General features: G+C 37.3%; 1 protein-coding gene across 8 annotated transcripts in view; it reads left to right on the top strand.

The window, feature by feature from the left end:
- The first annotated feature begins 2720 nt into the window (after positions 1–2720).
- Positions 2721–18169, top strand: part of thrb (thyroid hormone receptor beta) — a 174857-nt gene continuing 159408 nt past the window's right edge. For 2 of the 8 annotated variants that reach the window (XM_028461382.1, XM_028461383.1), the window contains exon 1: positions 2721–3190. The gene's annotated coding sequence lies outside the window, so the exon portion shown is untranslated. The remainder of the gene's footprint in view (positions 3191–18169) is intronic. The other 6 variants (XM_028461381.1, XM_028461378.1, XM_028461385.1 and 3 more) reach the window with 6 other exon arrangements.

Consider the following 18169-nt stretch of genomic DNA (forward strand, 5'->3'; position numbering starts at 1 on the left):
TCAATACAAGATCCTGTGGTCTGAGGTATGTTCAGAGTGAATTTGTCCTAAAAATCAGCTCTGAAACGGATCGGAGCCGACAATCGTAAATATTAAAGTTGTAAATGGTAAATGTACTGATTTATATAGTGCTTTATCCCCACACTGAAGTAGTCTCAAAGTGCTTTACAATATCAACCCATTCACACATCAATGGAACTGAGCTGCCATGCCAGGCATTGGTCAACTACTGGGAGCAACTTAGGGTCAGTGTCTTGCCCAAGGACACTTTGACACATCGACTGGTATAGACTGGCATCAAACCCACAACCTCTTGATCGGTAGCCCATCGTGTTCAATATTCACGACCAAAACTCCTCGTGTGTGTGAGGTAAGACAAAGAATCCTGACTCATAAACCTGTGATTTGTGACAGAATGTAGCCATACTGCATTCAAGGCAACTCTGAATTTCCCAGTTAAAAAATCTGATTCCCGAGTTTAACCAAGTTTGGCTGTATGGCTGACCACTATAATATTAGATTTATTTTCCCTCCTTTACCGAGGAGGAGCTCCGACTTAAGGCGGAGCTTCAAGTCACTTTTTCAAATTGGAGGTTGGAAAATCCAGTGTGTGTGTGTGTGTGTGTGTTGAGATTATCAGAGCTCACACACAGTACGATTAAAGCTGTTCTATGTGTGGTTATGTATCTTCTTGTGTGGAGTCTGTAACAGATCAAACATCTCTGCAGATCAGAGAATCCTGATGTGTGTACCATATGCTTAAGGTCTTTCTTTCAGGTGTATAATTTGGGGCTTGCTCAGATGTTCCTACAGTGTTTTCTCTTGGTTGTTTGTTTCTCCACCTGCTTCTGTCAACCTCTGATGAGTTATGATGTTCACTGCTGAGTCCACTTTGCTCCATGTTTCTTCAACTTAGAAAGTTCTTTATTCATCTCTGTTGTTTGAGAGTTTTTCTCTACAGACTATTTGTCTTCCTAAGTGCTGGGAGCAGCCTGTGCTGTGAATGCATGTATCCATCCATCCATCAATTCATCCATCCTTCTGTCCATCTGTTCATCCATCCATTAAGTTCTGAGCAGATCCCCACTAACTTGGTCCACCAAGGGGGTCACCAGATGCCTTCAAGAAAATGAAGAATATTTTCAGAACAATTTGAGCCCATTTTTGTTTATTTTTACCTTTTTTCTACAACTACACCGATTTTTCGTCACTTTTTCGTGCCATATTTTTTCTCCTTTTAATGCATTTTTTTTTACATTACTCCCATTTCTGCCACTTCATCAAAGTTCAATACTTTTTTCTGCAAATTTTTCCACTTTTAAGACATTTTGGGCACCTATAAACCCTTTCCATCACTTTCCCCAATGTCACATATATTGATCCATTATTGTCAGCTTATTTTTTTTTGCCAATTTAACCACATTCACGATTTGTCATGCCCATTATTTACCAGTTTAAAGTCATTATTCCTACTAATTGTTCCAATATTGACACTTAAACCACTTTCTCTCTCTATTGTTGGTCACTCTAATTGGCAACGTTTAACAAATTGCTGTGGTCTTTAAAACCCCACGTTCACTACCTTTCCCACCATTTTTGGTCACTTTTAACCCATTTTTATTTCTGATTAAATCAAGGATTTACATATTTAAGATGACTATAAACTTCCTGGATAACAGTGGACATTATTCAGATGAATAAATAAAAATGGTTATCATAGATTCATAGAACAATGGACCATCATTTTGCTGACTATGGATGGACCCCAAAAAAGCTCTCCCAGTACCCCATTTCTCTTATTTCTTAATCCAAGCACCCCCTTTTGTCTGACTGCTACATTTTGCTTAGAAAACTATTTAAAAACAATTATAGAGCATAATGATGGAATGAATGAGTGACAACACAATTTATAGAATCTCATTTTGTAAATAAGCGGAAAGAAACAGTATTTAGTGCAGTGGTTTCCAACCTTGTTTGGATCGTGACCCCATTTTGAAATAAAGAATTTCTGATGACCCCTTTTTTCTAGAGTGAGTTTTTGATCAGGGTATTTATTTTCTTTTACTATATTTTAGTTGAACTAGATTTATATTTTACAAAGTGAATGTACAGTTGTGTAAGTTTGTCTGTTGTTTTAATTTAAATAAAATAATAATTACATTTTTCAGAAATTTCAGGCGACCCCACATGGGGTCCTGACCCCAAGGTTGAAAAACTTGATTTCCTCTCTCTCTCTAGTACCCCCTGTAGTGCCATCGCGTACCCCCAGAGGTACACGTATCCCCATTTGGGAAACTCTGCTCAAGAGTAGAACTAGTTTAGCACTGGATGAGCAGTGGCTACAATCCACTGGGTTTAATTCAAGTTCAGATTTACAAGGAGAAAAAAAACAATAGAAATCTGCTTCCTTAAGATATTCATTTTTTTAAAAACGCACTTTAAACAACTTGTTGTTTAGCAAAATACATTAGCTGGAACAAAGTTGCTTAAACGTTCTACACACACACACACACACACACACACACACACACACACACACACACACACACACACACACACACACACACACAGTATGTCCTTTGATTGATTGATGAATAAATTGACATTAGCAACATAAATTGATTTGTATGAAAATGAAAAACGAATTTAAAAATGAAATTAAAAAAAGTACATTGAATTTTGGCGCACACGCACGCACGCACGCACGCACCCGGGCTGAGCTCCATGTTTCCTGTACTGTTCGCTCTCCTGTAACAGCAGCAGAGTTTAGTAATAAGGGCGAGGCGTCTTCTGGAGGGTTCCCGTCCGTCACACAGCTACAGTTGGCCTGTTCCCCGTGTCTGTCCGTCACTCCTTCCATCCGTCGTCTCGTTTTTCTTTTATTTTGGAAGAATTCCCTTTTATTTTGTGTTTTCGACTCCATGTTGAAGTTTTCCGTCGTTCAGTGCGTCGTTTATTACACGCGATCATCTGGCTGGTTTGTTGCAGACGCGCACACACAGACACAGGAAGACGCAGACGCGGACACGCACGCACGTACGCACGCGCCCGTAGCCTGATTTGCACCGGCGCGGGTCATTCCAGGTTAAAGCCGTCAGACAAACACCGGCTCTGCTGCGAGAGGAGGAATGCACGGCTACTGGAAGTCCTGCTGCTGACATCTGGACCAGAGCTCCGTCCTTCATATGCGGTACGTTACGTTACATGACGTTTATTTCTCTCACTTTAATCATGACACTAAGCTGCTGCTTTACATGCTTTTATCAAACCACTGTCACCCTGTTTGCTGCACTTTTAAAGCTCGTAATAATGTGGATTTACATTATTTATTTGCTTGTTTACGCTTCCGTTTATAAGCTTTCTTGTGCTTGTTTTATCCTGATACATTTTTATCGCGTTAAGTAACAGACAGTTCACAGCGCCTTGCACACGATTTAAAGTTTGTAGTGTTAAATAAAATATGTGTGACAGTTTGGGCGACAAACAGACGAGCAGAGATTATTTCATCATTAACATTTAATTCAATCAAAGTCGCATTCGCTTCCTAACGCTTTTTGCTCTAAGCTGATTTTTGGAATACTACAAATGTATATTTTCAAAAGTTGACGTTTATATCCGTGTTTCTTTGTTTGTTTTGATTAACTGTGATTTATTATTATGATTTTACTGAACATGAAATGTGTTTCTAAGCTGTTTTCTGTGCATATTCTGTTTGTCCACTTTTATGGAGACGTAAAGAGCTGTTTTCCTACCTTATTATTTCGTTTCTCTTGGCTGTCATTCTTTTTAAGAGAAGGAGACTCTTGCATAAACATGTATTTTCTGCTTTTCCTTCCTTTCATTTTTGCACATGAACTCTAATAATTAACATCAGACCTCCAACATTTGGACTTTATCCTGAAAGGTTTTGTTTGTTTGTTTAAAGTTTACATGCTTTTCTCATGTGAAGAAATGTGTTGTGATTTTATGTGTGAAGACAACATCATCAGGATTGATCAATCCACTTATTGATTGCTTGATCGATTGATCAGCTTTTGAAGTTTGTGGTGTTTACAAATTATGAAATCAAAAACATGTTATCAGCGCTTTCTGTCCAAGCCATGGTTGATAACTGTATCATATACTGGACTAAAATATGACCTTTCCAAAAGTGAAATGATAGACACAAGAATCAAACCAAACCAAGAAGTGACGCCCCTGCATTTGTTCATTTCGTGACATGCATAGAAAGCTGACAACTGTTTTTAGGCTTGACTAAAAACAACCAAACCAACACTTAGTGTTAGAGGAAGGCAGCCTCTGTGAGAGCTGGGGGCATTTAAGGTTGGCGTGCACGGCTGTTCGCAGCACTGCCCCATGTTTGCAGCCCATGTGTATTGTGATAGTTGTAGTCTGCTGTAGAAAAGCAATCTGTGGTTTGAAGCATGAACAAGGGCAACACATTTAATCCAGTGGTTTAAACTGATGTGATTTGCTGGAACTTGTTCGACTTGCCTTCAGAATGGAAACGCCGTCCTTCTGATGGCTGAGAAGTCTGAGCGACTTCTCTTAAAAAGATCCAGCTTCACGATTGTTAAATGTACCATGAAAAGGGAGTTCAAAGGATTTTATTTTATTGCTTTGGCAATACATAAAGTTACTTTCAGTGCAACGATTTAAAGCTGCTGGAGACGATCATTTTTTTCAGATAAAGACATAGTGTAGGCCTCATAGATCAATAAATCGAAGATCATTTGCTCCAAAGATGATGGAAAAGGTTAAATTGGCAGCTGGAAAGTTTGCTTTGATCCCCAGTGTAAACACCGTTTGTTGACATTTTTGGAAAATACTTCCTGTGGTTGCCCCAGAAACTCTGACAAAGTGACTTCCCAACAAGTTTCAGGTGTTTTCACTGAAAGTTGTGCAAGAACAGTAGCAGATGTTTATTTTTGGTTTACATTGAAGGGTCAGAAACTGTCCAAAATTGAATGTGTGGTCGGTTGAGGTGATATCACGGGGGATACAAGAAGAACAAACTTGAACAATGGTGTCAAATCAATCACTGTCTTCCTTGTTTGGAGAAGAAATACAATAAATCACAGTAAGAATGAAGGAAAAACACATCTATGCATACATCTACAGCAGTGGTTCTCAAACTTCTTTGACTTTAATACCCCATTTCTCTTTTTTCTGACTCCAAGTACTCCCTTTGTCCGACTACCACACTTTGCTCAGAGTTCAATGAAAAAACATCTATAGAGCATAATGATGGTGTGAATAACTGATAACACATTTTAAATAATCTCATGTTGTAAATAAGTGGAATTAAACAGTATTTAGTGACTCCTGAATAGAATTATTTCTACAAATTGTCAAGGGACCAAGTCTGACCCTTGTATTTTCAGATAATTTTCTAATCAAGATCATTTCATTCATCATTATTGTGATGAAAAATAACATAAAACCCCCCTCTTTCATATTGTCATTCAAAGGCAGGCAGAGAAATGATAGGGTAGAAAGACCAATAGGGTAAGGATATGGGATGTTTTTCTTTTTCTATAATACAACAATTTACTTTAATGGACTTGGTAAATGGACTTGATTTATATAGCGCTTTATAACCACACTGAAACAGTCTCAAAGTGCTTTACATATCAGCTCATTCACCCAATCACTCTTACATTCACACACCAGTGGGACAGGACTGCCATGCAAGGTGCTAGTCGACCACTGGGAGCAACTTATTGTTCAGTGTCTTGCCCAAGGACACTTCGACACATAGTCAGGTACTGGGATTGAACCCCCAACCTCTCGATCAGAAGACGACCCACTACCACCTGAGACACGGTCGCCCAATCTAACAGTTAAAACTTTTTAATATCTGGAATTAGGTTTTGAGTTTCTGTTGGCAAATTCACATTGACCTTATTGCCTTGGAGCCATTTCTGTCAACGATTGCATGCTTTGGCACGTTTCCTTCCTGGAAAATAACTCGACAAGCTGTGGTTCCTTCACTGACTGAATCAGTTTGTCTGCTAGGACTTTTCCAAACTTTGCTTCTTTTACTTGACCCTCAATTTATCCCAGCATGCAGTTGACTTTCATCAGAATTACTTTTCTTTGGTTGATTTTTAAGGCTTCTGTACAGCTCTAAAGAAACATACTCAATGTTATTGCTTCACTGAAATTTGAAAGTAACATCAGAGGATTTGAGTCATTGTGTTGGTGGATCCGCAGCATTAAAAAAACAAACAAAAAAGGCTTCAACAAATGGCCCACGCACATCGGTCTCAAAAAATATAAAAATATTGCATCAGAAAAGCTTTTATTTTTGAAAACATAATATTAATTATGAACAAATTTCAATATCGCAAACGATATATCGTCAAAAACTTTCTTATTGGCTACTTTATTTTGTAACTTATCATTGCTATCGATTTTCAAGTGTTTTTTCAATATTTGTGAAATAAAATTTCTACAAAAATACCAGTAAACCAGATAAAATTACTGTGACACCAGTTGAAGTATTACACCCTCAGGTAAAGTGCTTCAAGCCTGTGGTTGTTCTTCAGTTCTGCTATAAAAATGGCTTCTTTCCCCTGAAGTACGTGAACTAAGTTCTAAGACACTTTATATTTTAAGTAAACTTTTGGTGCTAAATAGCTAGCGCTAGTTGGCACTAATTAGCTAGCACTAATTAGCTAGCACTTGGCTGACTCTTCCATGCTTCTTCGGGTATCCATGGCAACAGTTCAATAGTGGAACTAAGTGCAGCGTTGCTTCATTAAAATCAGTCCTGGTGCAAAAGAGCAAAAATGAGAGCGACTGCTTCGCTAACACTAATAAAACGACTCATTTTCTGACTTGGTTTAGTCGTTTAATCAGTAAATCATATCAGGTCTTTAGTCAACTGAAAGAACTGAGTGCAAAACAGCTGAAGTAACCCAACTTAATCCCACCATTATTCTATGAATAAATTGATTGAATGAATGGACATAAAAGTAAGGGTTTGCGATCTGATGATATTAGATCGTTAAGGATTACAACATGACAACAATCTCCGAAATCACGGAAATCGTAGACACGTGCACATTTTGACCCTCGTAGTGCCTTGTCTGCATCATATGTCTGTGTTCCATACACAGCACATCTAGAGGGTTTTTTTCTCTGCCAAATCACACCATTTTCTAATCAGGATGTCAGCATTACAGTCACTGAAGAGCTTAAACAGGGCAGAAGTATGTTCTGCTCCCCCCTCCCCCCTGTCCTAAATATTTATTTATGTTCATCAACTCAGAGCTGCCCTGAAAGAAGCAACAATACATCATTTAATCACATTTCAGCCTTAATAAAGGAAAAAAGTCAAAAGTGACTCAAAAAGTTGTTATTGTGCTTCTAGTGATTAATAAAAGGGTCTTTGTAGCTCCACTGACTTTGACCCATTATTGTTTTTCTTGTAAAACTATTGAAAAAAAAAAATTGAGTTTACATTGCTTATAGCCATTTTGAGGAAAAATACAGAGATATGAAAATGGTCCATATCACCCAGGCCTAATGTAACCATAGCAGTAACGTTTTATCTTGTAAAGGATATTAATGTTCAAACTGTGTGAAATGAGGCGTTCAAACACTGTTTAAAGTAGGATTTTATTAATATGAGTGTGTTACCTCAATAAAAAATAGAAATCATGAGAGTGATATGCTACCTTGTTATGGAGCAAGTGTTGCTAATGCTAATGCTACACCACTTTAAATGGTAATGTGATGTTCATTGTACTTGGAACTAGTTTGATGAATTGCTTACATACAATTTTGAAAATAATTTGAAAATGGCCTTGTCTTAAAAGATCTTTTATTCCATTTTTTCATTTAGGATGATGATTTAGGTTGGTGAATTGGTGTGTTTTATTGGTAAATAGCTTTAAAATAGTCTAAAATCGTGATTGTGATTTTACAAAGAAAAAATTGTGATGTGATTTTTTTTCCCATATCACCCACCCCTACCTAAAAGTCATCTTTTTTTCCCATGCTCATTTTAATGGCATGTATTTTTATTGACTTAACATTCACATCATGGTTTAGTTTAAAATTATTGCTAAGATAACACGTGGCTTTAAGAACCTTCCACACGCAAACATAAAACAAAAGCAAACTTGTCATTCAGGCAGAAAAATCCAATTCAAATTCAAGAAGGTCCAAAAGATCAGAATACATTGGGCATATTTCTTTAACAGTCTGGACTTATTTCAGCCACTGCATGTGTTTTTATTTATTTATTTATTTATTTACAGAATAAAATAACAAAATAGGCTTCCAGCTACCATCCCACCCCAACCACTCCCCATACATTCATACCACAATCACAACCACAATATAAATAGAATATAAATTTTTAAAAAAAGGAGCACAACGCAAACAAAAATTTATAACACAACAGAATGAAAAATACAATAACATCAATAGCACTAATCAAAAATCAATAAACAAAATTCAACAAAATTACCAAAACATTTATAACATGTCAAAAGGCACACCTTTAAGAAAGTGCACTTAACTCAATTCAAAATATGAATTTACAAAACTTTACTTATTTAGAAATTATGATAAAACATGGCTGGTCTTTCAGAACCACAATGATCCCAAACACATCGTCCGGGCAACAAAGGAGTGGCTTCGTAAGAAGCATTTCAAGATCCTGGAGTGGCCTAGTCAGTCTCAAGATCTCAACCCCATAGAAAATCTTTGGAGGAAGTTGAAAGTCCGTGTTGCTTAGCGACAGCCCCAAAACATCACTGCTCTAGAGGAGATCTGTATGGAGGAATGGACCAAAATACCAGCAACAGTGTGTGAAAACCTTGTGAAGACTTACAGAGAACGTTTGACCTCTGTCATTGACAACAAAGGGTACATTACAAAGTATTGAGATTAACTTTTGTTATTGACCAAATATTTATTTTCCACCACAATTTGCAAATTAATTCATACAAATCCTACAATGTGATTTTCTGGATTTATTTTTCTCATTTTGTCTCATAGTTGAAGTATATCAATGATGAAAATTACAGGCCTCTCTCATCTTTTTAAGTGGGAGAACTTGCACAATTGGTGATTGACTAAATACCTTTTTGCCCTTCTGTATTGTGTAAAATGTGTACGATAAAATAATGTCTATTTAAAAAAGTTACAAAAATGATTTGAAATGTGTCCTGGATCCTGGTGGACTGCTCAAACTGGGATAGCTTCATTTCTGAGCTCTTGTTTAAGGTTTGAGTGGATATGTTTGTTTTATTCAAACCTTTATGTTTGTCTCAAAATCCTCATTGCTCTATGTCTCGCTTACTTTTTCTCCATAATGTGATCTTTTTTTTCTTTCTTCCACTTTGGTGTGTGATGCTCACATCTATGTCTCTTCTCTGAGTCACAATGTTTGGCTCAGGTGATGCACAAACCTGATTGGTTGAGCCGTGTCACGTGGGATGCATTGGGTTTGAGCGTTTCCTTGTCAGCTAGAACATTACAGTAAAAATGTGCCATTTGGCGACCCCTGAATTAAGACATCAGACAGACTTTTACTGCAATAAGACAGTTGTCATCAGCTCTAAAATCATCCACAAATGAGTTTTTTGTTCATTCAGTGTCAGCACAGCCTGAGGCCTGGACTGTGGTCCCTCTCCACTGCAGCCTGGAGGCTCCGGTTAGAGCTAATATGTTAGCATAGCTTTGCCAGACTCAAGGTTTGATGCGTTCCAAACCTGTCTGGTATGACGTTGAAAAGGCAGGTGTGGCATGATACAGCAGGAGTCACCTTGATGACAGAATGTGCTTAGCAGTGAGGTTTTCTCTGTTTTCCAGATGACATGTAAGAAGAAGTACAGAATGGGTGAGATCCATTGAAAATTCAACTCTGATGGTTTATGTTATCTGAAAATCTAGGAACTCCGTATTTCTGTTTCAGAATTTCTCCAATGCCGTTTCAGAGTTTACCCATTTCCACATCAGTTATCCTTTTGCTGTTTTTGATTCCGTTTCATTTACTAGCTAAAAAACTTTCAGAAATCATACCAAACATGCTAATTATGGTAAATAGAATCTACTACTCTTATTAATTTTATATTCAAATGCCTCAGGTGACTAACAAAAGCTGGAAGGGTTAAGAAGATTGTGCAATTAAATTAAATAAATTAAAAAACCCTGAAAAATAGCCTCAATAAATCCATCAAATATAATATATAATATAATTTTGATACTGATATTGGATTGATATCCGATATCAATATCAGATTCGGACACCTTTGATTAGTGTTACTGTTGGGAAAATGCAGCTTATAATAATTGCCATTTGATTTATTGAGTTTTTTAACTCTGCAAAATCTGTAGGGTTGCCAGATCTGCTTTGCCTAACTATGTACTTTGAATGATTTATTTCTGTGAATTTTTTGTACGAGAAGAACAGCATGATCTTGCTTCTATAATTGCTTTCTTTGTTTAGTTTATACAGTAAAACTTGTCAAACTGAACACTGTTACTGCTTTGAAGTTGGCAATTAGTATCTGTTCTGGTTCATGGACACAGTTATTGAGTAAAACACTGTATGTTTCTTGATGTTCATTGAAAAATTGGTTCTCAGTCTTGGGGTCAAGACCCCTTTTGAGGTCATGAGACACTAGGAGTTGGTCACCAGATGCCTTCGAGACACTAAGAATATTTTTGGAACAATTTGAGCTATTTTTTGCTTATTTTTTTCCTTTTTCTGTAACTACACCAAACTTGCCACATTTTCATTACTTTTTCTTGCTGTTTTGATGCATTTTTGCTACATTACTCTAATTTCTGCCACTTCTCCATAAAATGTCAAAGCTGCTCATTTTTTTCCACTTTCAAGACATTTTCGGCACTTGTAAACCCTTTCCACTACTTTTCCACCTAATGTCGACATATGTTGATCCATTATTATCATTTTAACTTTTTTCTTTTATTTATTTATTTTTTCCCATAATTCAAACTTTTTTTTATCATGCCCATTATTTACCAGTTTTAACTAATTGTTTCTACTTTTTAAATTACATTACCCTAACCCCCGCCTCCCCCATTTCTGCCACTTTTAAGCCAATGTTGACATTTTAAACCCTTTTTTTCCAGTTTTTCTTTCTGTTTTTGGTCACTCAAATTTGCAACTTCTGTAGTTTTTAAAATCCAATTTCACCACCTTTTCCACCATTTTTGGTCACTTTTAACCCATTTTGTTTCTGATTAAAACAAAGATTTACATCTTTAAGACATACCTGTCAAGTTTTGGATTTGAAAATAAGGGAAATTTTCTGGTGCCCACTACGAGCCGTCCCACCCGCCCAACCACGCTCCAGTATCTCTTATATTTTAATATAGGTGTACAAGAAATGTAAAATACCCACTTATCAACCACTTACTAAATACAATTATGTGATTATAATCTGGTAGGTCGACCTTTATTAACATTGAAATGCTGTGAACATTCCTACTAGGGCTAGTGATATGGACCAAAACTCATATCTCAATATATTTTCTCAAAATGGTGATAAATGATATAAATCTAGATAATTTTATCAAATTAAGTCTGACCAGAAAGACAATTCTGGGTTAAATTTGCTGATGCAAAATGCTACACAGGGACATTTATTAACAAACAGATGCACAATATGTGCCACTCATTAATCATTTAACTGAGCTTTACATGTTGTTCTGAGGAGTAAAAGCAGCGACTCCTAAAACTAGTATTTTAATACATAATAAGCTATAATATATACATATATATGAAATATTATAGTTTTCTATATCGCCAGAATCTCGATGTATCGCCCAGCCCAAATTCCTAAATTATAAAACAGCCTTAATAAATGTGTATTCGAAGCACATGTGTTTATTTAATATACTTACAGTGTATATACAAGTCAACACGTTGCACATTTACTGTTAATTTCACGTTGCTTGTCTTGACGTAAGACATTAACATTTTCTTTTCATTAAATATTTTATTTTAATTTTTCATGATCACTCGTGGTTCTCTGGTATTCACTAATGACTTATTAGACACATTTATTACAGACTTTACATCCTTTAACACTTTATAAACAGTGTATATTTGTGGTGCTTGTGATTGGCTGATTTTTCATGGTGACTTACGTGGTTCCTTCCGCTGTGGTAGACGTTATAATCTCAGTTATTAATCTAACAGAACATGTACGTTATAATCTCAGTTATTAATCTAACAGAACATGTAACTGTGTCCCATCCTGATGGTCTTTAGGAAGATAAACTCTGTCACATTTCACATTTTACACCAGTTCTTTGTTTTTTTGCCGGAACGTCTTCATTCATCATCTCTGTTCTGAGTTGTTTCCGGGTGTGTTGCCGCTGTCAGCACTAATCTTGCGGGAACTATCACCAAGCCAGGCCATTTCAGGTGGTAGTTCTTTCAAGGCTAGTGATGGCGTTCAGTTTAGTAAATCATCTTTTATTTATTACATTAAAATACGGGATATTTACGGGAAAATACTAATACGGGAAGATGGCGGGAAAGAGGGTTAAAATACGGGAGTTTCCCGGCCAAAACGGGCCACTTGACAGGTATGATTTAAGATGACTAATAATATTGTTATTATAGTATATAAACATCTTGCATAGCAGTGGATATTATTCAGATGAATAAATAAATGTGGTTATCACAGATTCATAGAACACTGGACCATCATTTTACTGACTTTATGGATGGACCCCAAAAATCTCTCCCCTTATAGATGGTCCTGTCTCCACATGACTGTTCTTCAATGTTCATGTCTGTGTTCAACCACCTTCAGCTACAGTGGGGGTCCCCGGTCTCTGGAACCATTATTTTGGGGGGTCGTGGGTTGAAAAGGTCGAGAACTGCATAAGACCACATTTATAAATCATAAACTAGTATAGCACACAGTATTGTTAAAACACATTTATCTGTGTTGGAAAATTATTAATTTAAGATTATACACTGAGTGCGATCACACTCTCCCTTTTTCCGTGGGAGGAGTTGAATGTAAATTGGACTATTAAAGTACAATGACATCCCTAAAGCACCATTATGGTCGTGCATAATCTGCTCTAAACCTCTCTCTGCAGTCATTCTTTGTGTGCTTATCATTGATCAGTTAATGCAGAACTCCTCACTCAGCAGGGGAGTGTCCACTCATGCACTCTCTTCTAAAGCTTTTGGCTGCTGTGAGGTCAACACTAGTGACATCACAGCACAGCGCTGTGGCTACGGGCTGCTTCCTCGGAGATGGACTGAGTCTGACGCTAGCTCAGATTTATGTTAAAGCAGGATTACAAATGTCACACTAACAGGCTAAAGCTGTCAGATTAAGCATCACAAATCACAACGGAATTGAATCAGCGCTGTTAACATGGTTGTTTATTTTTAGAGATGTTCTATATTGGCTTTTTGCTGATATCCTATGATTTGTGGCTGCTGATATTGTCCATATTGTCTAATATTAATATTTGTTAGGTTAGTACCCAGTCAGAGCCATAAATGCAGCGGTACTAGGTAGGGCTGGGTGATTTTGCCTTAAAAAAAATCTCAGATTTTTTATAGAAATGTTTGTGTTCCGATTCGATTTTTATTTATTTTTTTCTGATGTACTTAAAAATGACTGCAGACATCAGATATATTGTCATGATTGTCCTCAAGAGTTAAAATATATAGAACAATCCCAAAGTAAATGAGGCTCTGACATTCAATGATTTCAAGCTTTAACAAGTTTAAACAAAAGTGCAGCTGCAACTTCACAGTAACTTAAATTTTCTGATTAAGAAATCAGATAACTACATATTCTATAACATATAACATTACAATTAAAAAATTATGAACTCTTCCCTTAGCATGTCAGCAAAGTGCAAATAAAAAATTAAACATGCCTGTGACACACATATAGCCTCGTCAAAGGGTAAACACATGTAAACAAAGAGGGGGCTGGCTCACATCTAAATGTGAAAAAAGTCAGAAAAAACTGTGGTGGGAAGAAATAAATAAATAATAATAATAAGAATTATTTTTTTATTTTTTTTTATTTTAAAAACTCAAATTTGCAAAATAAAAATTGTTTTTATCTACAAAATCGATTCATCGATTAAATCGATTTTTTTGCCCAGACGATTTTGGAAGATAATCTTAGTTCAATTTTTTTCCTCAATATTGCGATTGCGATTTAATATGCAATTATTTTTTCAAGGACCTCTTGTTATGTATAAACAAATAATGAACATCATTCTGTTTATTTTTGAACATTTTTAACAATATGGCACACAAAATAAATGAAAAATACAAAATAAATTGTTCTAAATAAAACACTATAAATGGATAAATAAAACAGTAAAAAAAATACTGTATAAAGAAACTTTTATATTAACAAAACACTAATCCAACTATCTAAACATTACAAATATTCAAATCAAGCATATCAAACAACTTAACAATAAAAAATTGTGCTAAAGTAGAATTAGTGGCTGCGACTGCACTGGCTCGTGACAACAAGGCTAACTATGTTGATTTACCCTTGTTTTGTCATAATAACTCGCAACGTTTTAGCTGTAAGATAACATAAGATCGCAAGTAACTATTCCAACTAAACGTTGCCGGCAGCCGAGGCACGGTAGCGGCCGATTTGCAGGGAAACCTACGCAGCCGAGGACTGCTACGCCGAGACAACCCAGCGGCCCACAAAGCAGCGGGTTTGCCTGCCAGCACTCGCCGCCTCTGGAGCAGACGGCAGAAGGATGGCTGCCACGGAGAACTATCGGCTAAGCTAAAGGCTAATCTGTGGAGAACCCTGCACGGCGCGCACACACACAACTCAAAATCACAATAGCTGCTTAAATAGCCTTGTGTTTTACTGTAATGTGCTGTTTTTTGCCTTTGCGAGGCAAAGAGGCGAGCTGTGTTTACAGTAGCCCCTCCCATCAGTCAGCTCCGCATGCAGGTTCTTAAGGAGGACTGACAGGCAGCACGGCAGTATCAATGCTTGTCTGAGGCTTGAGGATTAACGCAACCTTAAAAATACCGGTAACGGGACCGATAAGGATTTAGCTTGTCGGTCCACAATGAAAAATTAAAAAAATTAAAAAATCGCAGCCTTTGTGATTTAAAAAATTGCGTTTTATGATATCGGAAGACTATCGCAAATGCGATTAATCGTTCAGCCTTAGTACTAATAAATGGCAGAATAATTTATTTTGGAGTTTCAGTTTTCGGGCTTGGGTTTCTCATTTTTAGTTTCGGCCAAGATTTTTCAGACGCTCCCCCTCCCCTCCTGAACGAAACTTCTGTGGAACTCTTTGTGACTGTTTTCTCCATAGAGACCAATAACAAATGTAGGGACTTTATATTGTGTTATTGGATAGTTTTGTGATGATTTAGAGACCTGAAAGCACGTATCACTCTCTGCTGTGAGGACAGTAAGAGGCTCACAGCCTCTTACTGTCGCACCTCACACACAAGCAGCTCCACACTGCAAATTCATTTTTCTCTGTTCTCTCCACCTTAGATAATGTTCCTCTTAGGTTTACATGCTATTTATCCCGTCTGTTATCACTCTCTCTGACTCTGTATTTGGGGTAGACTGCGCACGAACTGAAAGCGGATCGCTCGCATTCCGCCACACATACAGAGGAACCTCCGCAGAGTTTGTTCCTCCTCAACACGTTTGTGCCTTTATTCTGTTGCTTCTCTACCTCGGTCTTTTTTTTTCCTCTTGCTTTGCCGTGTAACTTCTGTGCCAAAAGCCACGATGGAGATTCCTTCTGGAATATTTACTATCACTTTTGTGAACGTGCATAGACTTATGACGAGCAGCTCGAGCAGCCAATAGTAACGATTAAAACAGCTCATGGATCGCTCTGTTGGTAGAAAGATCTCTGATTGGCTGAAGTCCATCGTCACACTTCTGGATTTCTAAAGCTCATTTACACAGCCAGGAGAAGGAGAAGAGATTCACTGTCCACTCAGAACACTTTGGATTACAATATGCTCAAAGATGATGACCAAATAACTCCAACAAAAACTCACATACTGCAGCTTTAAAGGGGACATATCATGCTAAATGCACTTTTTTAGCCCTTAAATGCATTTTGTTGTATATTTAGAGTGTTAAGAAGTACAGAAAAAATCAAATTAGTCTCTTCAGGTGCTCCGTAGATGTCTTTATATTCTGTTTTAGTCATATTTTTCAATCTGTTTCAATTTTTCGATTCTCTATTACGTTTTTTGAACAATAACGTCACAGTATTTGCAGCAGAACTGCCAAATTAAGACATCGACTCCAGGCCCAACACTTCGACCATTTTTATTTCTCGCTGTGATTTTGTAGTCCACGCTCAAGGATGCCGAAGTTACGAGAGTCAAAAGTTTGGTTGTTGGATGTAGTAACCCACACGCTTCATTACAATGTCTCCCAGCATCAGAACCTTTTCGAAGAGACTGGTTGAGTTTTATTTTTTATGGAAATGTACCCACATCTGTGGGTAAGGTCATTTTTGTGTGCGTGAAGCACTTCAAGGATGACTGCTTCAGCAACCTTGCTTAAAGACTTTGTCTGATTGAGGGTTCAATTCCTTCTATCTTTGGAGACGACGAACAGAGCACTTCGGTAAGCTGTAAATAACGCTAAAAAGTGTGATGATAAGACATCCCTGTCATTGTTTTTTTAGCATTAGCAGTTGCACCGTCTTCATATGTTAGCGATCCTTGATGATATGGCCTACATGATTTAATTTAAGTCTAAAGTTTTCATTAGTCATTTTATTTTGCCTTTTTGTCTCCGAAAAGACTGTATTAAAATGCATTTTGTGACGTTAGCTTGGCGCTAGCGTTAGCTCGGTGCTTGTGTTCGCTCACTTGTTAGGGTTCTGCAGAATCATCATCTTCATTTTCATCTTGCTCCGCTGGGTCCGACTCTGGCTCAAACATGTAAAGCTGGATGGACAAGTATTCCGTTGTTGACATTGTGTAAATAACGTGTGAATAAACTTTTTCTGCGCCGCTACATAGCCATATCTCTTCTATCAAACTACCAAAATGGCCGAGCATGGTGGAGTTGAACCGAGAGGGGGCGGGGTATGAAGTGTCTCATTTGAATTAAAAGAGACCGCACCAAAACGAGTTGCTCTCAGAAGCACATCAGAAAAGGGGTAGAAAAGGTGCCTGTGGAGCTATAATAATGAGGAATTCAGACCCAAGCATTGCAGTTCCGCTTCATATAGACCACAACTGTATGATTTATATGTAAAAAGGAAGGATTTAAAACCATGATATGTCCCCTTTAATGTAAAGCCCTGAATGCCACCAAGCCGTTTCATCTACAATAGTTTAAAAACTAAAAATCCCACAATCCTCTGACTGCTGTGGATGGTGGAAGGAGCAGTCACTGATCCAAAAATGCTTCAGAACAGGGTTGTCAAACTAATTTAAGTCCAGTTTGGTCTCAAGTGGTCCACAGATTTTATGCTGTAAAACGAGTAATTTCAACATTATTGTGCATTAAACATTAAAAAGGACTGAAATTGTGCAATACAAGCACTGGGAAGACTGTAAACCCCTGCAAATATAGTTTTCTTTACACAATGATTTATGTTTTCACTATCATTTGTACTTTCTCCTACGGGCTGAATTGGATGCTCCAAAGGGTTGGATTTGGCCCGCGGGCCTTGAGTTTGCTTTAGAATTAAGGCCCATGGTAAAACAGTTGATTATGTGTATGATTTTATTGAGGCAAACGATAAGGATCATGTCTTTACAGATGTGTCAAAGAATCATACAACTGGCCGCACAGGAGACTCTGCTGTAATTCCCAGGGAAAGGTTAGAACTGGGGAAAACAATGACCAGTGGTCGAAGTGTATTCTCAGTAGAATTGTTTACAAGTATGAAACAATTATCAGTATGTTTAATAACGAGTATGACTCCATTAGAGTGGGTGGAGCAAACCAGTCATGTGATGCATTCAGCATTTTCTTTGTGCAAGTCAGAGGTGAAGGAGAGGAACTTGACAGTGATGTAGTTCATATTGTTTGTTGTAGAAATGCTTCTTCCTTTGAATCCAGATCGAAGGTTTTTCCTTATTAATGAGTTAATAATGATCAGTATGGAGTGTCCCTCACTTCAGGACAAAAGTTATCCTTTGTGCTTA

This window comes from Gouania willdenowi, chromosome 11 (assembly GCF_900634775.1).
Source record: "Gouania willdenowi chromosome 11, fGouWil2.1, whole genome shotgun sequence".
In the NCBI taxonomy this organism is placed as follows: Eukaryota; Metazoa; Chordata; class Actinopteri; order Blenniiformes; family Gobiesocidae; genus Gouania; species Gouania willdenowi.